At 50.1% G+C, this 22,681-nt stretch overlaps 1 protein-coding gene across 10 annotated transcripts in view; it reads right to left on the bottom strand.

The window, feature by feature from the left end:
• The window catches only part of CCDC88B (coiled-coil domain containing 88B), a 948,743-nt gene that overhangs the window by 580,776 nt on the left and 345,286 nt on the right, over window positions 1-22,681 (bottom strand). The gene's annotated exons all lie outside the window — the stretch shown is intronic.

The following is a 22,681-nucleotide window of genomic DNA, read 5'->3' as shown; positions in this document are numbered from 1 at the left end:
TTATAGATAGGTGCCCCGCAGTATAGATTAGATAGGTGCCCCGCAGTATAGATTAGATAGGTGCCCCGCAGTATAGATTAGATAGGTAGGTGCCCCGCAGTATAGATTAGATAGGTGCCCTGCAGTATAGATTAGATAGGTAGGTGCCCTGCAGTATAGATTAGATAGGTGCCCTGCCATATAGATTAGATAGGTGCCTGCAGTATAGATTAGATAGGTGCCCCACAGTATAGATTAGATAGGTGCCCCGCTGTATAGATTAGATAGGTGCCCTGCATTATAGATTAGATAGGTGCCCTGCCATATAGATTAGATAGATGCCTGCAGTATAGATTAGATAGGTGCCTGCAGTATAGATTAGATAGGTAGGTGCCCTGCAGTATAGATTAGATAGGTGCCTGCAGTATACATTAGATAGGTAGGTGTCCCGCAGTATACATTAGATAGGTGCCTGCAGTATAGATTAGATAGGTGCCTGCAGTACAGATTAGATAGGTACCCTGCAGTATAGATTAGACAGGTAGGTGCCCTGCAGTATAGATTATATAGGTGCCTGCAGTATATCTTAGATAAGTGCCTGCAGTACAGATTAGATAGGTGCCTGCAGTACAGATTAGATAGGTGCCTGCAGTATAGATTAGATAGGTGCCTGCAGCATAGATTAGATAGGTGCCTGCAGCATAGATTAGATAGTTAGGTGCCCCTCAGTGCAAATTAGATATGAAGGTGGCTGCAGCAGTGGGGAGAGGGCATAGTAGTTAAAACTCACATGTCTTTCTCCGATCCTCACAGCTACCATCTATTTCCTCTCCCAGCATCTGTGTATTGGTAACAGTGCCCCCCTGTGGTGACATGCGGTCACGTCATCATAGGGGGCGCTGTTACCAATACACAGATGCTGGGAGAGGAAATAGATGGTAGCTGTGAGGATCGGAGGAAGACACGTGAGTCTTAACTACTATGCCCGCTCTCCCCACCGCTGCAGAGGGTGCGGGGCCTCTTCAGGTGCGGGGCCTGGGGCGATTGCCCCACTTGCCACCCCCAAAGGCCGGCTCTGCTTGCGTCATGTATTATTCTGTTTTGATCAAGGTTTGAACCTCCTCAGAAGCTTTTTTTTTTCTAACAGCACACCTACCGGAACTCCACACCACTGACTGACATCACTGCCAAAACAAGCTAAGTATATTATTAATTGGATTTATATAGCGCCAACATATTATGCAGCCAAGTACAATACATAGGATTACAGACAAAGATAACCGGGGTGACCGACATTGCAATCATAGGCGGACTGGCCTGGGGGGATGGGGGGCAGTCTCCCCCCGGGCCGCCTCATGTCTCTGTGTTTTGGGCCGCTGCGTGAATACCTAACAAAATAGGAAAGGGCCGACGTCTTTCCTCCCTCACTTCCCCCCTGCTGTGTCCTGTCAGAAGAGAAGCTGCAGTGATCAGCCCAGACAGAAGATTAGCTGAGCGGGCAGCGTGAGTATGTGCAGGCAATGCACAGTATTGTTCTTCCTGTGTGGCGCCCCGCCCCCTCTCTGTCTTGCCGGCAATTTCAAAGTGTGTCTGCCAGCAATGAATCTGCAGAGGTAAACAGAGACAGGAGTGACGTCAGGCTAGGAGCATCCAAGCATCTGTGGGACATGTGGAAGGGAGGGAAGGCAGGACTGCACAGTACATCCGTAAGCTGAACTCTGACAATTGTGATTACCTTAATTACCAGCCGGACTTTCTCCCTTATCTCTTGTTCTTCCAGTGTGTGTTTGTGTCTTCCCAGGCCCCCCTCCTTCCCTGCTATCTCCTTTATCTCAATTGCAATTGCTTCTTTTACAAGCCTGTCCTTCCCAAATGAGACAGAGAAGGCTGCAGTCCTGCTGAGATCTCTGCTGTCTCTCCTTTCCCTCATGCTCTATACCTCTCAATCTCACCCACCATGCCCTCATCTTTCCTATGTATCCTATTTTTCTTTCAGACATTTCTCTCCATCTTGTCTTCTGTTCATGAATCTGTCCCTGTCTCTCCCACATAGTTTCTATTGTTCTCTCTCTCTGACACATGACATATTCTGCAGCACATTACAGAGTACATAGTCATGTCACTGACTGTCCTCAGAGGAGCTCACACTCTAATCCCACCATAGTCATAGTCTAATGTCCTACCATATTATTATTATATATTTATATAGCACTGCCATCTTCTGCAGCACTTTACAGAGTACATAGTCATGTCACTGACTGTCCTCAGAGGAGTTCACACTCTAATCCTACCATAGTCATAGTCTAATGTCCTACCATATTATTATTATGTATTTATATAGCACTGACATCTTCTGCAGCACATTACAAAGTACATAGTCATGTCACTGACTGTCCTCAGAGGAGCTCACACTCTAATCCTACCATAGTCATAGTCTAATGTCCTAGCATATTATTATTATGTATTTATATAGCACTGACACCTTCTGCAGCACTTTACAGAGTACATAGTCATGTCACTGACTGTCCTCAGAGGAGCTCACAATCTAATCCTACCATAGTCATAGTCTAATGTCCTACCATATTATTATGTATTTATATAGCACTGACACCTTCTGCAGCACTTTACTGAGTACATAGTCCTATCACTGACTGTTCTGAGAGGAGCTCACACTCTAATCCCTACCATAGTCCTCGTTTTGTTTTCACTATAGACGTGATTTGAGGCAAACCAACTAACTTACTAGTGGAAAGGTGGCCACACACCATACAATTTTAAAAAATATCTGTTCAAGAATAGTGTGATGATTTGCTCAGCTGCCTGTGCAGGCAGCCAGCCTTTTGACCATTGTGTAGGTTTGCATGCTGCAGGACTCTGGAAAGAACAGCTTCTGTCAGTTTTGCAGCTTGTGCTTGCAGAGGAATTTGCATACGTTGTCATGCAAATTGCCTGGCCACATTCATTGGAGGCGTGTACTATAAGTACTATGTCTTTCCCACAATGCTTCGCTGTTCATAAGGATTTCGTCCTATGTAACACTCCTGGTGGGGTGTCAGCCTTGCTCTTTGTTTGAACATCAGCTTAGAGTAATTCCTAAATCTGCGCTAGGCAGATTTCCCTAGTGCTGTTAGGATTGTATTATCTGTATTGCCTGTTCTGTCTTGTCTTGCCTGTTTGCCATTGTCCTGTCCCTATGGTGGTTGACAGGAAATGGTTCTGATCTCTGTTCTTGGAGTATAGCTGGTGCAGCGGTTGCTACCAGCTATCTCTTCTGTTCTGTCTCCTGGGATCGCGCTAGCTACTTTTTGCTAGCGCTGGGGATCCTTCTGTTCTGCAACTCTGTCTCCTGGGATCGCACTAGCTACTTTTTGCTAGCGCTGGGGATCCTTCTGTTCTGTCTCCTGGGATCGCGCTAGCTACTTTTCGCTAGCGCTGGGGATCCTTCTGTTCTGTCTTCTGGGATCGCGCTGGCCACTTTTCGCTGGCGCTGGGGATCCTTCTGTTCTGCTACTCTGTACTTGGATCGTGCTAGCCACTTTTCGCTAGTGCTGTGGATCCTATCTCTCGCTTGTCCCCGTTTTCGTGTGTCTGTCTGCTACGCTTGCTGGAGGCTCGGTGAGGTAACCGTTAAGCAAGCGCTCGCGTCCTCTGTTTCATGTTTGTCTGTTAATGGTTAGTTAGGCGTGCTTGTCTCTATTGTGCTTATCACGTGGAGACCGCGCATAACTGCGTGCACTGTTGCGAATGAGTGCGGTGTTCGCGGTTAGCTAGCATTTGTTATTTTCCGTATCTTCTCATTGTATTATTTGCTGTGCCTTTGCTAACCTCGTATTCTGTTCTGATCTGCCTTGTGTCTTGTCTGGCGATCGCACCTCTCGCGATCGCGTTCCTATTTCATATCTGCTGTTGTGTGTGTGCGGTTGCGGGGTGGCGACTGGATTGGCACACACACATACAACCTGTCCTTTTGCTCATTCTCATTCGCAATCGCCTCTCTTGCGATTGCGTTCTGTACAATTCCTGTCTGGCATTTGTGCAGGTACAGAGGATTGGTTCCTCTGCACTCCCCAGCGCCATCTGCCGACAGGAATTTTCCCTCTACGGGTGCGTAGCACCTTTTGCTGGGTTCCTGCAAATTATACGCTTGTGGAGGATTTCCGCCTTGTCAGCGCACGCGTTGTGCGCTGATCACGGGGAAAGTTCCACAATCGTTACAAATAGCAATCAATTTATCTGACTGATTGTAACAATTCAAAAATCTGACCAATGTAACACACACCTATGTTCAATTTTTCCCCAATCATGAATAACATAATTGAAAACTCAGAAATTGGAACTGTACATCAAGTAATTGACAATCCATCACACACCATACAATTCTTCAAAAAGTTGGTCTGAAATTTCCAACATGTCCAATCGCAAAAAATTGAAAACAATTGGAACTTCAATCGGATTTAATGATCAAAAGCAAAGAAAAGTTCTAAATTTTTTGGGACAACTGATCGAAATTATCAAATTGTTAAAAAATTGGATCTTTTAATTGTATGGTGTGTGGCCACCTGAAGAACGACCAATGCTTTTGATCACTGCTAATAGCAACTTTTTTTACCCCAAGCCTGGGTTGCTGAGGGCAGGGGGGTTCTCTACGTAATTGCATGTAATGCTGCTTTACACTATATATGTTGGCTCACAAAGAAGATATGGCTTTGGGCTGGGACTGCTGTAAAAGGGCCTCTAGGTTGTGTTTTCCCCCCAGGCCAAAAGGTCCCAGTCCTCCCCTGATTGCAATACAGTTAATAAGCAATAGATACAACACAGGTAATATGCAATAAGATACACAACACAATACAGCTAGTAATACAATTCCAGATCATACACTGAGTGGTAGTGCCAATAATACAATTCACTATTCTGGGTAGAGTGTACAATCAAGTATAATACACAAGGATAGAGGGTCCTGCCAAAGAATTACAATCTAGAGAATCAGAATCAAATTTATTTCGCCAAGTGCGGCAGTTGCCAAACTCGGAATTGTTTGTGGTACACATCGGCATTGTGCATAGTGCAAGACAGCAGGGAGGGGGTGGTGACACAAAAGGAGGGGGGGGGGTGCATCGAGAGGTTGAGAGTTAGGGCAGTGTCGAGGTGGGGTAGGCCTCCTTGAAGAGATGAGTTTTGAGGGCTTTTTTGAAGGTGTTGAAGGAGGGGGCAAGCCTGATGGGCAGTGGGAGAGAGTTCCACAGGATGGGAGCAGCTCTAGAGAAGCCCTGTAGTCGTGCATTGGAGTAGACATGGCTTGACCTCCAATTTTAGGTTTGCGAACCTCAAACGCAAACTTCCGTAAAAGTTTGCAAACCTGCGAACTTTGCGAACCGCAATAGACTTCAATGGGCAGGCATACTTTCAAAACTACAAACACTAATTCTGGCCACAAAAGTGATGGAAATGATGTTTCAAGGGGTCTAACACCTGGAGGGGGCATGGCGGAGTGGGATACACGCCAAAAGTCCCCAGGAAAATTCCGGATTTGACGCACAGCAGGGTTATAATCCCTAAAAGGCAGAAATCACATTGCATTCCTAAATTGGAGGCCTAAAGTGCTTGAAAACATCTTGCGTGTGTATACATGGATCAGGGAGTGTAGATAGTGTACTGCTTCACACTGACAGACCAAACTCACTGTGTAACGCACCGCAAATAGCTGTTTGTGTAGTGATGGCTATGCTGGACTGGTGCACACGATGGTGAGAGTGCAGGCGATGGCGGTATTCAAGCCTATATGGTCGGGCTGAGGTAGGTCAATGACAGCAAAAGTGTCTGAGTGTTAAGCTGATCGAATTTGGTCTGTCTGCAATGAAGCAATGACCTTATTTTTGGGTGTGCCCCCAAACACACTCATATAGCAAGTCATTGCCTCATTGTGATACGCAAGCCCCTTCACCGCAGCAAGGTAACGATCATGAAGGGGAATTGACACACGTACATGCTTTTTGTTTTGTTGTTGCAGCCGCAGTGCAGCCAGAAAAATTAGGCAGGCATGTACACGCACCAGAATTTTTTTTATAGTGGCCGCTGCTAGCATAAAAATTCAGGAATGCACCTGGAATCCTGGACCCTGTTGGTGGTGGCAGAGAAGACAGTCAAGCGGCCTGCAGGCAGAGATGCTGTGTGGGGACTGACTTATTCTTGGGGCAGGCAGTCACACGGCATGCAGGCAGAAATGCTGTGTGTGGGGACTGACTTAGTCTTCGGACAGGCCTGACCGTGCTTTGCAGACTAGTAGGCATCCATGGTCAGATGAACCCTTGACCCAACGCTGTGTGCCAGAGATGACACCAATTGCCTTTCAACATCACGGTACAGTTTGGGCATGGGCGTCCGCAGAAAATTTTCCAGGGGGGGGGGCAAAAAGTGGGGAGAGAAAAGTGGGGCGGCGCGCCACGCCGCAAATCTGGGTTGGTGTTGTGTGGCGTACGCGCGCCAAAAAATGGAGCTACGTCATGTGGCGCGCGAAGCGTGCCGCGCCGAAAAATGGGTGTGGTCATGAACTAGAATGTGGGTGTGGTCGTGGGTGGAGACAAGTTTACATGAACTAAGCAATGGTGGGACATTAGATTAGGACAGTGGTGGCGAACCTTTTGGAGGTCGAGTGTCCAAACTGCAAAGTCACTTTACTATCACAAAGTGCCAACAGCAATTTAAACTAAATACAAACGTTTTAACTCATACATGAACATTATGGAAAATTAAGTTGAAAAAAAAACTGTGAAGATAAACAATTTCATCCATCGTACTCCTGAAAAAATTATTCATTTTTTTAGAACCTCCCAGTTTCATTTTCTGTTTTAAAAAGCGGAAAAAGTAGGTTCAATGCTATTGTCTCATATGATGATGATTCAGCTTTTTCCATAGTCTCGCAGTTAGCAATCATGTGACCCCCAACAAGACAAATTCAGCAATCATGAGGCCCCCCCCCATCAAGACAAATTCAGCAATCGTGAGGCCCCCAACATGACCAACTCAGCAATCATGAGGCCCCCAACAAGACAAATTCAGCAATCATGAGGCCCCCAACAAGACAAATTCAGCAATCATGAGGCCCCCAACAAGACAAATTCAGCAATCTTGAGGCCCCCAACAAATCATGAGGCCCCCAACAAGACAAAGTCAGTAACCATGAGGCCCGCAACAAGACAAATTCAGCAGTCATGAGGCACATAAATAGACAGCTTTTCACATAAATAGGCAGAATGCCCCCTTAATATGTAGACACCTCTCACCTGGCAGCAGTTCCCCAAAATACACTCAATCTGACAGCAGTGGTTCCCCAAAAATAGGTAGCCCCAGGTCTATAGGTGTCCCCAGAATAGGTGGCCAGCGGTATAGATGTCCCCAGAACTGGTAGCCAGGGGTAGAGATGTCCCCAGAACAGGTAGCCAGGGGTATATGTGCCCAGTATATGTAGTCAGGGGTATATGTGCCCAGTATATGTAGGCAGGGGTATATGTCCCCAGTATATGTAGGCAGGGGTATATGTCCCCAGTATATGTAGGCAGGGGTATATGTCCCCAGTATATGTAGGCAGGGGTATATGTCCCCAGTATATGTAGGCAGGGGTATATGTCCCAGTATATGTAGGCAGGGGTATATGTCCCAGTATATGTAGCCAGGGGGATATGTCCCAGTATATGTAGGCAGGGGTATATGTCCCAGTATATGTAGGCAGGGGTATATGTCCCAGTATATGTAGGCAGGGGTATATGTCCCAGTATATGTAGCCAGGGGGATACGTCCCAGTATATGTAGCCAGGGGGATACGTCCCAGTATATGTAGCCAGGGGGTATATGTCCCAGTATATGTAGGCAGGGGGTATATGTCTCAGTATATGTAGGCAGGGTGTATATGTCCCAGTATATGTAGGCAGGGGGTATATGTCCCAGTATATGTAGGCAGGGTGTATATGTCCCAGTATATGTAGGCAGGGTGTATATGTCCCAGTATATGTAGGCAGGGGGTATATGTCCCAGTATATGTAGGCAGGGGGTATATGTCCCAGTATATGTAGGCAGGGGGTATATGTCCCAGTATATGTAGGCAGGGGGTATATGTCCCAGTATATGTAGCCAGGGGGTATATGTCCCAGTATATGTAGCCAGGGGGTATATGTCCCAGTATATGTAGCCAGGGGGTATATGTCCCAGTATATGTAGCCAGGGGTATATGTCCCAGTATATGTAGGCAGGGGGTATATGTCCCAGTATATGTAGGCAGGAGGGGTATATGTCCCAGTATATGTAGGCAGGGGGTATATGTCCCAGTATATGTAGGCAGGGGGTATATGTCCCAGTATATGTAGGCTGGGGGTATATGTCCCAGTATATGTAGGCAGGGGGTATATGTCCCAGTATATGTAGGCAGGGGGTATATGTCCCAGTATATGTAGCCAGGGAGTATATGTCCCAGTATATGTAGCCAGGGGTATATGTCCCAGTATATGTAGGCAGGGGGTATATGTCCCAGTATATGTAGGCAGGGGGTATATGTCCCAGTATATGTAGGCAGGGGGGGTATATGTCCCAGTATATGTAGGCAGGGGGGTATATGTCCCAGTATATGTAGGCAGGGGGTATATGTCCCAGTATATGTAGGCAGGGGGTATATGTCCCAGTATATGTAGGCAGGGGGTATATGTCCCAGTATATGTAGGCAGGGGGTATATGTCCCAGTATATGTAGGCAGGGGGTATATGTCCCAGTATATGTAGGCAGGGGGTATATGTCCCAGTATATGTAGGCAGGGGGTATATGTCCCAGTATATGTAGGCAGGGGTATATGTCCCAGTATATGTAGCCAGGGGGATATGTCCCAGTATATATAGGCAGGGGTATATGTCCCCAGAAAAGGTCGCCATGTGTGCCCCAGCAGGAGGGGAGCAGCGCAGAGAAGAGGGAGAGCTATGGGCACTCACCTTAGGGGGCTATCCCTTCCTCTCTCGCTCTCCCCTCCGGAGTCCAGAATGAAGTGTGCAGCGGCTGGCAGCGGGCGGAACTTACCTCCTCACGTCGCACGCGCCGGATGGATTAACCGCTACTCTGGTCTGATCCAGACCAGAGTGCGGCACCAGAACTTCCGGCGCAGGAGCGAGAGGAGGTAAGTTCCGCCCGCTGCCAGCCGCTGCACACTTCATTCCGGAGGGGACAGCGAGGGAGAGAGAGCCCCCTAAGGTGAGGGAAGGGGGGGGAGACGTCCGCCCTTCCCCACTGTGCCCATAGCTCTCTCTCATCTCTGCGCTGTTCCCCTCCTGCTGGCTGCATGGGCACGCAGCCAAGGGGGGGCAGCGGGCGGCCAGGCTCAGGCAGATGCCCGGTTTTGCCATATGTGCGGACGCCCATGAGTTTGGGTATCACCTTTTTTGATAAATAATTGTGGCCTGGTATCTTCCACTGTGGTGTGTGGCTTTGGTTTTGTGTGCTGCTTTTCCTCAGGTGGTCATCCCATTGCAGTTTGTGCTTTTTCCTTCATGTGACTTTGTAAGGTAGTTGTACCTACGCGGGTCTTGGTCTTTCCACGGCTCAATTTTCGATGGGAGGGAGTACAGATGGCATTGCTCTCATCTGAGGCAAACACACACAAAAATTCCACACCGCTGAGCCGTAAGATGATGGCTCTTTGGTGATGGCTGCCGACAGAATGTTAAGTGGGGTGTCAGAATCAGAGCAGGAGGAGGAAGATATGTCACGCTTCCGTGCGGAAGCTGAGGAAGATGAGATGTTCTGTGTTAAATAGTCAACTACGTCCTGACAATATTGGAGGTTGATGGCACATGCCTTCTTCTGAACACTGTACTTTGGTCGAGGACTGCAATAAATCATGACAGCATGACCTCGAACAGACCTTCCGGGTGGCCTGCCTCTGGCTCTGCCTCTGCCGGTTTTGTCCATATTGGGGGATGACGTGAATGGTATGCACTGACTTGACGAATACAATGTGCAGTCACAAAGGTGCAGTGAAAGGTATGCAGTGACTGCTATATAAAACAGCGTGCAGTCACACAGGTGCAGTGAAATGTATGCAGAGACTACTATATAAAACAGCGTGAGGTCACAAAGGTGCAGTGAAAACGGATGTGCTGGGCCTGGCACAGTATAGCAATTAGCAAGAACCAGCTGCAACAGACAGGGCTGTATACGCATTGTCAGTGGGCCACAAAAAAAAAAAACACACCACAAGAACATTAGCTTTCAAAAGAGCCGTTTTGGTGGTGCTTTTCAAAAGCAAATATCAGCAAGGAGCAAGCTAACAGATCTAACTATCGCTTTTCCTATCTCTCCAATGCCTCTCCCTTCTCTCACTAATACAGCAGCACACAGAGTGAGGGGGGGGGGGGTTCCTGGAGGGAGTGCAGCGTTATTGGCTGCCATGTGTCTGCTGACTGTGATGTGGAGGGTCACAGTTTAGCCCAATGATGTAGTATAAAGGGCAGGTCAAACTCGTATGAAGTTCGCGATTCGATGCGAACCAGCATTGTTTGCGTAAACAAGTTCGCATGCGAACCGTTCCGGGCATCTCTACATGGGAATGCGAGATGCGTGGGGTGGTTAGGAGTAGTGTTGGGCGAACAGTGTTCGCCACTGTTCGGGTTCTGCAGAACATCACCCTGTTCGGGTGATGTTCGAGTTCGGCCGAACACCTGATGGTGTTCGGCCAAACCGTTCGGCCGCATGGCCCGAACTAAGAGCGCATGGCCGAACGTTCCCCGAACGTTCGGCTAGCGCTGTGATTGGCCGAACGGGTCACGTGGTTCGGACCCGAACGCGCTCTGATTGGCCGAACTGTCATGTGGTTCGGGTAAATAAATACCCGAACCACGTCATATTTCCGCCATTTGTCTGTGGGTTTAGCTTTGGGTAGGCAGGCAGGGTAGTTCGCGCTCCAGCCACGCTAGCCAGGGTCCCCCCAGTCATTGTGTCGCTGCTGGGAATAGTAATACACCGCTCGCTCAGCATTCTGTTTACTGCCACTCTGTGTACCTCGCTCAGCCACACTATATAGCATTCTGTTTACTGTTCTGTGTCTGCTGGGAATAGTAGTACACCGCTCGCTCAGCCACACTATATAGCATTCTGTTTACTGCCACTCTGTGTCTTCTGGGAATAGTGGTACACCGCTCACCCGCCACTGTATAGCATTGTGCTCTGTGTCGCTGCTGGGAATAGTGGTACACCGCTCACCCGCCACTGTATAGCATTGTGCTCTGTGTCGCTGCTGGGAATAGTGGTACACCGCTCAGCCACACTATATAGCATTCTGTTTACTGTTCTGTGTCTGCTGGGAATAGTAGTACACCGCTCGCTCAGCCACACTATATAGCATTCTGTTTACTGCCACTCTGTGTACCTCGCTCAGCCACACTATATAGCATTCTGTTTACTGCCACTCTGTGTCTTCTGGGAATAGTAGTACACTGCTCACCCGCCACTGTATAGCATTGTGCTCTGTGTCGCTGCTGGGAATAGTGGTACACCGCTCACCCGCCACTGTATAGCATTGTGCTGTGTGTCGCTGCTGGGAATAGTGGTACACCGCTCAGCCACACTATATAGCATTCTGTTTACTGTTCTGTGTCTGCTGGGAATAGTAGTACACCGCTCGCTCAGCCACACTATATAGCATTCTGTTTACTGCCACTCTGTGTACCTCGCTCAGCCACACTATATAGCATTCTGTTTACTGTTCTGTGTCTGCTGGGAATAGTAGTACACCGCTCGCTCAGCCACACTATATAGCATTCTGTTTACTGCCACTCTGTGTACCTCGCTCAGCCACACTATATAGCATTCTGTTTACTGCCACTCTGTGTCTTTTGGGAATAGTAGTACACCGCTCACCCGCCACTGTATAGCATTGTGCTCTGTGTCGCTGCTGGGAATAGTGGTACACCGCTCACCCGCCACTGTATAGCATTGTGCTGTGTGTCGCTGCTGGGAATAGTGGTACACCGCTCAGCCACACTATATAGCATTCTGTTTACTGTTCTGTGTCTGCTGGGAATAGTAGTACACCGCTCGCTCAGCCACACTATATAGCATTCTGTTTACTGCCACTCTGTGTACCTCGCTCAGCCACACTATATAGCATTCTGTTTACTGTTCTGTGTCTGCTGGGAATAGTAGTACACCGCTCGCTCAGCCACACTATATAGCATTCTGTTTACTGCCACTCTGTGTACCTCGCTCAGCCACACTATATAGCATTCTGTTTACTGCCACTCTGTGTCTGCTGGGAATAGTAGTACACCGCTCACCCGCCACTGTATAGCATTGTGCTCTGTGTCGCTGCTTAGAATAGTGGTACTGTATAGCATTTCTGTACTGCCACTGTACTGCTGCCAGTCAGCGTGTACTGTAAGGATAAGTGAAATGAGGAAGAAATCCGGTGAAAGAGGGAGGGGCAAGGGAAGAGGTGTTTCCCCTGACGGTTCACGTACAGGCCACAGGGGAGCACCCAAGAAAACCCACTCAATACCGCCCATGTTGTCCAGGACAACAACCCTCACTAATCCAAAAGAACAGGACCAGATAATTACTTGGATGACCTCTCAAGCGTCCAGCAGTGGGTTAAGCAGCACCAGCACATCACGCACCAGGTCCGAGTCCTCAGCCAGTTACAAGGAGCCAGTGGGCACAAAGCTGACACAACCGGCAGCGACACCACGCACATAACTGCCAGATAACCAGTCCGATGAATTACCTCAGGACACAATGGGGTATTCGCAGGAGCTATTCCCAGCCCAACAAACTTCCACCTTTCAAAGGTCAATGGAGGAACAGCCAGAAATGTTGTGCCCGGATTCACAACCATTAACTGTGGGAAATGCACCGCGTACTGAAATACAAGGCGAGTCCGAGGAGGACTCGGAAACCCAAATCCCAGAGCAAGTTGGGCAGGAGGGGTTGCAATTGCAGGAGGTCGGCCGACAAGATCTGGAAGACGACGTTGGAGTGAGCTGCGCAGAGGTTGTTCTGGGGAGCTCTACTCCACGGCGGCGGCCCCCCACAATGACATATGACGAGTATGAGGAGATGGAAGAGGAGGGTATGGACAATGTGGACAGAGACCTAGATTTTGTTTGTGAACGAGAACATCGCCGTCGTAGCAGCAGCACAGATGAGTCTGTTGAAGAACCCACTGCTGCACGAGTTCGCCTTGTGCCACAAGGTAGGCGGCGCACAATTTCAGGCACCACAAGCGTGGAAGTTCAAGTGAGAGGCAAAAGAGGAGCAAACAGAAATCGCCAGCAAGGCAGGTGCTCCAAAGTCTGGGCTTTCTTTGAAGACTGCACTGAGGATGTTACCATGGCGATTTGCAAGGTGTGCAAGACCCGCCTGAGCAGGGGGAAAAGTATTAACCTAAATGGCTTGCTGGCCCGGGCCATGGCATCACAATTCCTTCCCTACTCCCTGGTGCAGGAGGGGAGCTGCTCCAATTTGGCACCCCCGAGTGGAAAATCCCCAGTTGGTACTATTTCAGCAGGAACACCATCCCAGCACTCCACAAGTTTGTGGTGGAAAATGGGGCCCGTTCGCTCGACTACTCTGTGGACTCGTGGAGACACGTGACCGTGAACTTGTGGAGTAGTCAATTTGGGGCAGGTCGCTACCTGTCCTTTACGGCCCACTGGGTGACACTGGTGGAAGGGAGGGAGGACAAGAGCGCAGCAGCCCAGTTAGTGGTGCCACCACGCGGGATCAGGGGGGATCAGGGGGGGATGCAGCAGGCTCCTCTCATCCCACTCCCTCAACACCCGGAAAGCAAGCCCACCTCGGCAGCAGCAGCACCAAGCCTCGGCACTGCCAAGCGCTGCTAAAATTGTAGACCTTGGGGAAGAAAAGGCTTACGGCTGCCAATGTTCTGGCCACCCTCAGCAAGCAGGAGCAGAGGTGGCTGAACCCCGGAGGCCTGGAAGTCGATAACGGGGCCAACCTGGTGGCGGCAGTGCAGCAGGGAAACCTCTAGCACCTCCTCTGCTTGGTCCACATGCTCAATCTTGTGGTGCAGTGCTTCCTGCACACCTACGAGGGGATGAGCGACCTGCTGCAAGATGCCCGGGCAGTGGTACGCTTTTTCCGCCACTGCCTCTGCACTCTTGTCCACCTTACAGCAGCAATATGACAAGCCACACCACCTGATTATTGACATGCCAACTCGGTAGAATTCAACTCTGGCTATGTTGGAGCACCTGTGTCAGCACAGGCTCGTTTTTAGGGCCTACATGCTAGACCCAAGTGTCCTCAGCAACCAGCAAGTCCCCATCATCACTGCAAATCAGTGGACACTGATGCAGCAAATATGCCTGGTGCTGAATCCCTTCCTGGAGGCAACCAAGATGGTCAGCGAGGAGCAGGCCTCTGTGTGTCAGTGGGTGCCCATGGTTTGTCTACTGGAGCAGGCAACGGGCAATTTAATTGAATGAAGCGACGACCTTATTATCTCTGGTGTGCCACCCCCCAAGACACTCATATAGCCAGCTGTCATTGCTTCATTGTGATACGCAAGCCCCTTCACCGCGGCAAGGTAATGATCACGAAGGGGAATGGGCACATGTACATGCATTTTGTTTTGTTGTTGCAGCCAGAAAAATTAGGCAGGCATGTACACGCACCAGAAAAATTAGTATAGCGGCCGCTGCTAGAAGCGGCCTTAAAAATTCAGGAATCCACCTGGAGTCCTTGACCCTGTTGGTGGTGGTGGAGAAGGCAAGCGGCCTGCAGGCAGAGATGCTTTGTGGCACTGGGGAGCGACTTAGTCTTGGGGCAGGCAGCCAGTCACACGGCGTGAAGGCACAGATGCTATGTGTGGGGACTGACTTAGTATTCGGGCGGCCTGTAGCCCTCCGGGATCCAAGCCTCATTCATTTTGATAAAGGTCAGGTACTGAACACTTGTGACTTAGGCAACTTCTATTCTCAGTGACAATGCCTCCAGCTGCGCTGAAGGTCCTTTCTGACAGGAAGATTGATGCAGGGCAAGACAGAAGTTGGATGGCAAATTGGGACAGCTCTGGCCACAGGTCAAGCCTGCGCACCCAGTAGTCCAAGGGTTCATCGCTGCTCACAGTGTCTACATCCACACTTAAGGCCAGCTAGTCGGCTACCTGCTGGTCCAGACGTTGGTGGAGGGTGGATCCGGAAGGGCTAAGGTGAGGCATTGCACTAAAGAACGTCCGCACGTCCGACATAACCATAAGATCGCTGGAGCATCCTGTCCTTGCCTGCGTGGACATGGGAGGAGGATTACTGGCAGTGGTACGTTTATTGCGTTGTGCTGTGATATCACCCTTATATGCATTGTAAAGCAAACTTGCCAGCTTGTTCTGCATGTGCTGCATCCTTTTTGCCTTTAGGTGAGCTGGTAACATGTCCGCCACTTTGTGCCTATACCGAGGGTCTAGAAGCGTTGCCACCCAGTACAGGTCATTCCCCTTGAGTTTTTTTATACGGGGGTCCCTCAACAGGCTGGACAGCATGAAACACGCTATCTGCACAAAGTTGGATCCAGACGTACTATCCATCCCCACTTGCTCTTCCTCAGTGACATCAGGTAAGTCCTCCTCCTCCCCCCAGCCACGAACAATTACACAGAAACGTTGAGCAGCACAAGCCCCCTGCGATGCCTGCTGTGGTTGTTCTGCCGCCGCCTCCTCCAAAGAAACACCTTCCTCATCATCTGAGTCTGACTCCTCTTCCCTACACAACTCTTACTCCTCCTCCCCCCTCTGTGCTGCCGCAGGTGTTGAGGAAACATCTGGTTCTGATGAAAAATTGCTCCCACAACTGTTCCTGCCATAACTGTTCCTCTTCACGCTCCTCCACAGCTTTATCTACCACTCTACGCACGGCACGCTCCAGGAAGTAAGCGTACGGGATCAAGTCGCTGATGGTGCCTTCACTGCGACTCACCAGGTCGGTCACCTCCTCAAACGGCCGCATGAGCCTGCATGCATTTCGCATCAGTGTCCAGTTGTTGGGCCATAACATCCCCATTTCCCCAGATTGTGTCCTTTTACTGTAATTGTACAGGTACTGGGTGATGGCTTTCTCCTGTTCTAGCAGGCGAGAGAACATGACCAGGGTCGAATTCCAGCGAGTCGGACTATCACATATCAAGCGTCTCACCGTCAAGTTGTTTCTCCGCTGAATGACCGCAAAGCGTGCCATGGCCGTGTAAGCAGTGGTGCTCACCGACAGGTCATGATCACCAGTTGCCGTAATTCCACGACCATTTTTCGGCTATCCGCCACAGACTTTCGTTGCCGTGGACCAATTTTCATTCACTAAAAGCCACTTCAGCAGACCGTGAATGTGTACATTCGAACGCATTCACGCTCGTGAAATCCGGCGCAGAAGCCGTGGTTAGCGGAAATGCGTAGAAATGGGCGGAAGTGACTTCCCTGGTGTCACGGAACAGCCGTGAGAAACGAAAACGCAACCGCAGTCGGTTTCCTGCCTCGATTGCCGTTGCGCTGCCAAATCAGAATCTCATGTCTGTGGATACCAGGCAGTCCAGCCTGGAGGGTCTCTGCTGTCTTCATAAGAGCAGCAGAGTTCTTTTCATGAAACCTGGTGCCTGTGACCTGTTAGCCAGAGGTGTAAACTCAAAGCTTGTTCAAGCTGATTTCACATTCAGATGTTAATTAAAGGAACCAAAAGGTCCTTTTCATACAGGGAGATCCCAGGAAGCTAGTCACAGCTTGACACCAGACAGCCTGGCTGCAGCCTTACCAGGAAGAAATAAATGTATTTATATAATTTTTTGCCTATTTACAGAATACAGTAAATAGGGTAGTTATGAGAGCGGTATCATTGGATCCGTAGGGTCATGCTGAATCTCTTGATACCAGTCGAGAGGGGCCCGGGGCCCCTACAACCCAGGTATGAATATTCTCAGGAACCTGACCCGCTGCCCTAGCCATGTCTGATGTCATATTAATCTGTATTTTCCGACAAGTATGAATCTGTTATTCCCCTAAATATAACGTGTATCGTTCATGAGTTACGGCATTTTATAAGTTTACCCCTAAAATCTCTCAGAGGGAATGAACTGTCATTGGTGGATAACTCAGAGGGGGCCGGCATTGCCACACCCCCAAACCAGCTTCATCAAAAGCACATGGCCGGCAGGTGGGCCTTCAGTCCTCCAAATTCCACCTTCACGAAAGCACACTGCCAGCCAGGGTACCATGTGGTTGGTGGCCATCTTGTCTGAGCTGAAACAAAAGACACATGGCTAGTGGCCATCTTGATCGGCCATCTTGTCTGAACTGAACAAAGGACATCTTCCATTTTACTTGGATTTTAAACTTTGCTGAACTGAACAAAAGGAACTCTACAAGTTTTCCCAGAACGGACATATTTCCACAAACCCTAAGTATTTTCTCCTTTTTTATCTCATACTGGCTATTACTGTTTTAATAATTGTTGATTTTAATAATTGTCTGTATATATTAATTATTTATATTGCCGTGAATAAAAGACTTCATCAAAGTCATTCACTGTTCTGCACTACCCTGCTTATCAGCCGCACAACTGAACCAGACTTCTGAAGAGACGCTACTATTGTTGAGATCTAGACAGAATAGAGTGTGTTTAACTGTTTTTATTTGCAGGCCAAGAAATAATCAGTTAGTGAGTTCCTCTGTCTCAGAAAACAGAGGTGGTGGCAGTTATACCCTGAAATAGTGTGTAAAGTTGTAATTACCGTACCTCACAGGCTGCCTTCTGGTTTGTCTGCGGCCAATTCCCAACGGTTCCTACACATTGACTGCGACCAGAGTTCGCACGATCTGTGCACTGGCACCGTTTGGAAGGCATTTCGCGGTCTGACCACTAGGGCTCCTGTGACACCTGGCCAATCAGAGGCCCCCATCCAGGCCCTAGCAACCAATCATAGGAGGAGAGGCTATGCCCTCCCCTCCTGTATATAAAGCGGCGGCCATGATGGAAAGCTCCGTCCTTGCTAGACTGTGACACTGAGAGGATTATCTCCAGGCCATTGTGGCTAAAGCAAGAGTTTTTTGTGTGTGAAAACCTAGCGTTTCAACTGCTAACAGTGCTGTTATACTGTAGTTGTCAGTTGTATTTAGTTAGGTAGCCAGTGAGTCATTGCTGTAGTCAGTGTAATCAGAGTATACTAGTGGTGGTAGTGGTGATTAGTGTGTGTAGTGCAGGCAGGCAGGCAGGGTCAGAGTGTACTGCTCACTTATATTCAGCTAGCCAGTCATACACTTCAGCTACTACTTACAGACACTGCCAGTGCAGTTTATTCAGTAAGTTTAGTAAGTGACATTGTGTACTGTGCTCACTGGTATTAATAATCTCATTACCCAGTGATACCCTTCACTTAGGTTGTACTACTGTGTTTACTGCTCACTGGTATTAATCCTCTCATTACCCAGTGATACCCTGCACTTACGTTTGCAGGCATGCTCAAATGTACCAAAATTCGATTCGGGTACATTCAAATTTGGGTCAAAATTTGGGAAAAAACAGAGTTCGCGAATTCGGATGCGTTTTTTTTAAAGGGAAATCACATTTAAATAGGTGTAATAAAAACAGAAGAAAAAAAAACACAAAATGTGATGGAAAACTCTTCTTCTCCTTCTCCCCAACTTAATGTTTTTTCCCTTACAGAACTCTACTGTTGTAAAATTTTATCTTCAACACCAGCATAGCTAAATTTGTGGCGTAATAGCTAGTGGCGCAAGGCAGCAGGCAATGTATTCTGTGGACCCTGGCGGTGGGAACACAGACAGCAGGAGGGTAAATACAGCAGCAGCAGGAGGAGGAGTGACGTGTGGCAGCAGGCAATGTAACAGGGCCATGGTACCACGGCTGTAAATAAACAGCAAGATCAGGAGGAAGTTCTGGACAGCAGTTGTGAAGCCCACATTGTGTCCAATGCACAATTGGGACAGCACAGTTTTCAACCCAGACACCTCCGAATTTTTTTTTTTTTTACAACCAGTATACAGCTATTGTTGTGGCGTAATAGCTAGTGGCGCATGGCAGCAGCGCATAATTCTGTGGACCCTGGCGGTGGGAACACAGACAGCAGAAGGATAAATACAGCAGCAGCAAGAGGAGGAGTGAAGTGTGGCAGCAGGCAATGTAACGGGGCCATGGTACTTAGAGTTGGTACCACGGCTGTAAATAAACAGCAAGATCAGGAGGAGGTTCCGGACAGCAGTCGTGAAGCCAACATTGTGTCCAACTGGGACAGCACAGTTTTCAACCCAGACACCTCAGAATTTTTTAAAACATTTTTTTTTACAGTATACAGCTATTGTAGTGGTGTAATAGCTAGTGGCGCATGGCAGCAGGCAATGTATTCTGTGGACCCTGGCGGTGGGAACACAGACAGCAGGAGTATGCAAATCAGCGCTATGTAATATGTTGGCGCTTTATAAATACAATAAATACATACATAAATAAAATCATAAATAAATACATACATACAGCAGCAGCAGGAGGAGGAGTGACGTGTGGCAGCAGCAGGCATGTCACGGGCAATGGTACCTAGCGTTAGTACCACAGCAACTAAAGGAAAACCAGGCCAAATTATCAGGACCCAGGGACTGAAGGTTGATGTCAAACAATAATTCCCAGGCACCTCATGTCCTCCTCTCGCCGACAACAGGTGCCAGGAACGTGCCTTCTATCCAGGCCTGGTTATTCTTCAAAAATCTTCAAAAATGTCAGTCTGTCCTCTGGGGACAGACGAGAGCGCTTCTCAGTGACCACGCCACCGGCCGTACTGAACACTTCTCGAACAGCACGCTGGAAAGGGGGCAAGACAATACTTCCAGGGCAGACTGCGCAAGCTCACTCCAGATGTGCAAGCGCTCCACCCAGTACTCCATGGGGTCCACAGGCCCCATGCTGCCAGTGTCAAGCCCACTGAAGGACCCCATCTAGTTGGCCACCATCCAGGTCATGCGCTGGCTGTGACTTTGAGAGAAGGTGGCTGCTGCACGCACCTCCTCTCTCGGCTGCTCTACCCTCATGTAGAACGCCTGCGTCAATGACAGCAGGTCTCCTGGCGCTGCTGCTGGCCACAGGACAGGGACAGAGGGGGTGGAAGGCTGGGGGAAGGCTTCCTCCAGTCGCCGAACAAAGATCTCCTGCAACTCCCTTGTTTGCTGCTCATGGTCTCTAGCAGGCAGAAACTGATCCCACCTCCCCCTCAGCCGTGGGTCCAGGATCATGCTGATGCAGGCATCCTCCCTCGCTTGCATCTGCTTGACCCTGGGGTCTGTGCGCAGGCAGCGCAGCATGTGCGCTGCCATGGGGAGCAGGGTGGTCCGTCCAACAGAGACATCAGGGTCAGCATCCTCCTCCTCTGGCCCCTGAGCCTCTTCCTCCTCTCTCCACCCTTGCACCACTGCTGCTGCGCTCCGCTGTTCCTCCTCAGCAGCAACGTCCAGCACCTCCTACTCCTCCTCATCCTCCTCCAGGGACTCAAATACTTGCGCAGCAGTGGACTGCGCAGGCGGCTGCTGTTCCAGCTGGTTTAGTGCCTCCTCTGCCAAATCTACCAAATCGCCAAGTGTCCTGTCCAGCAGACAAACAAAGGGCACCCACTGGCAGAGGGATGCCCGTTGTTCACTCACCAGGTTGGTTCCCTGCAGGAATGGAGCCAACACGAAGCAGACCTGCTGAATCTGCCCCCACTGTGCGTTGGTGAGGAGCTGGAGTTTAGTGTTGCTGCCAGCGACAGTGGCATCATAGATGTAGTGTTGGACAGCCCTCCTCTGCTCAACCAGCCGCTCCAAAATCGCCAAGGTGGAGTTCCAGTGAGTTGGCACATCTATGATGAGGCAGTGTCGTGGCAGGCCCTCGAGCTGCTGGATGTCTGCCAGTTTTGCTGCGGCAGCAGATGAGCGGCAGAAAGTGCGCACAATTTTCCGCGCCGCTTTTAACAGCTCCTCCATCCCCTGGTAGGTGCGCATGAACTTTTGCACCACCAGGTTGAGGACGTGGGCCAAGCAGGGGACGTGGACCAAGTGTCCCCTGCTGATGGCAGCCAGCAGGTTGGTGGCATTGTCGGACACCACCATTCTGACTGTGAGGCCTCTGGGGGTCAGCCACGTCTTCTCATGCTCCCTGAGGTACCGGCGCACGTTAGCTGCCATCAAGCTGTTTTTCTACAGGCTTCTCATCTCCAGCAGCGCTTGGCAGTGGCGGGCCTTCACGCTGCTGTTCAGACGGGTTCGTTTGGCGGCGGGAGCTGCTGCTTCTCCCCTGACCCCGCGCGGTGGCACCACATAGTGGGCCAAAATGGCTGCTCCATGAATCCATGGTGATGTGGATCCGCGCACTTCACAGAGTGATCGAGCGCGCGGCCCACGTTCGCCATGGCAAAGCGGCGCAGTGCTGGGATCGCCCTGCAGGAGAAATAGTGGCGGCTGGGGACTTGCCACTCTGGGATCCCAACCTGCAGCAGCGCTCTCATGTCACTCCCCTTCTGCACAAAGGAATATGGCAGGAGCCGGGAGCACATGGCCCGGGCAAGCAACCCGTTCAGCACCCGGATGCGCCTGTTGGTGGTAGGCAGCACCTTGGTCTCACCGGGGAAGGACTCGCTGAGCAGGGTCTGGCGGCGTTTGCCTGCACGGGAGAATGAGGAGGCCACTGTGGAGGGAGCTGATGAGGCCACTGAGGACTGGCTGCCCGAGGGGGGCAAACAGTGAGTTGCTGCTGTGCTTCTGCTGCTGGATGGACAGGAGGGTGGGCTGCTGCTGCTGAAGTCTGTGCAGTGGCTGTCTGGGTCTGACCACTGCCTGCGCAACTGTCCTTCATATACTCATTATAGTCCTCAAAATGTTTGTTCTCTAAGTGGGTCTGCAGGCACGAGGTACTCAACTTGAGGAGATCGCGACCTCTGCTGAGACTTACACCGCAACTGTTGCAAATTGCATGGGTCGCGTTCACTGGGCACTTGGTGAAGTACCGCCAGACTGGGGACTTCAACTTGCTCTTTGAGCTTGAGAGCTGGGGATTTTTTGGGCCTTGGAGGGTTGTGATTTTTTCTTTTTGCTTGGAGGAGGTTTGCTGTGGGTGGTGTTAGCGGCTGAAGCAGCAGGCTGTGGCTCCTGCCTTCCACGTCCTGTGCTGGCCACCTTGCTGCTGCCGCGCCTCTGCGCCAGAGATGCCTCCTCCTCCGATGACGAGCTGCCTTCAACCAACTGTGCTGGTGGTGCTGGTGGCACATAGGAAGGATCCAGCAAGTCATCATCATCATCCCCAAACATCTCCTGTGAGCCCGCCTCAACCAACTCCTCTACCCCAACATCCCCTGCATCACGCCCCTCTTCCTCAGCGCCAACAACAAACTGCTCCACCTCAAACTCCTCCTCCTTGCATGGCCCTGTCATGTCCACCTCAAACTCCTTGAAAACATCCCTGTAAACGCTCGCAGTCCTGGGGTCAAGAGCGAGCTCAGTGAGGGCAGGCTGGTCGATGGGGTCACCGTGACCATGACCTCAAGCGGTGGTAGAGTCCTGCTGCGGACCGGAGTGCTGGTGGTGTTGGCACTGGTCTCGCTGGTGCTGGAGGCCTGGCTGGACACGGTGGCTTGCTGCTCCGCCATCATTTCCACCACAGCCTGCACCTGACTTTCCACAATGGGCCGGGGGTGACGACCA

The sequence above is a fragment of the Hyperolius riggenbachi genome, chromosome 11, assembly GCF_040937935.1.
Source record: "Hyperolius riggenbachi isolate aHypRig1 chromosome 11, aHypRig1.pri, whole genome shotgun sequence".
Classification (NCBI taxonomy): Eukaryota; Metazoa; Chordata; class Amphibia; order Anura; family Hyperoliidae; genus Hyperolius; species Hyperolius riggenbachi.
This window is presented reverse-complemented; position numbering and strand designations above follow the sequence as displayed.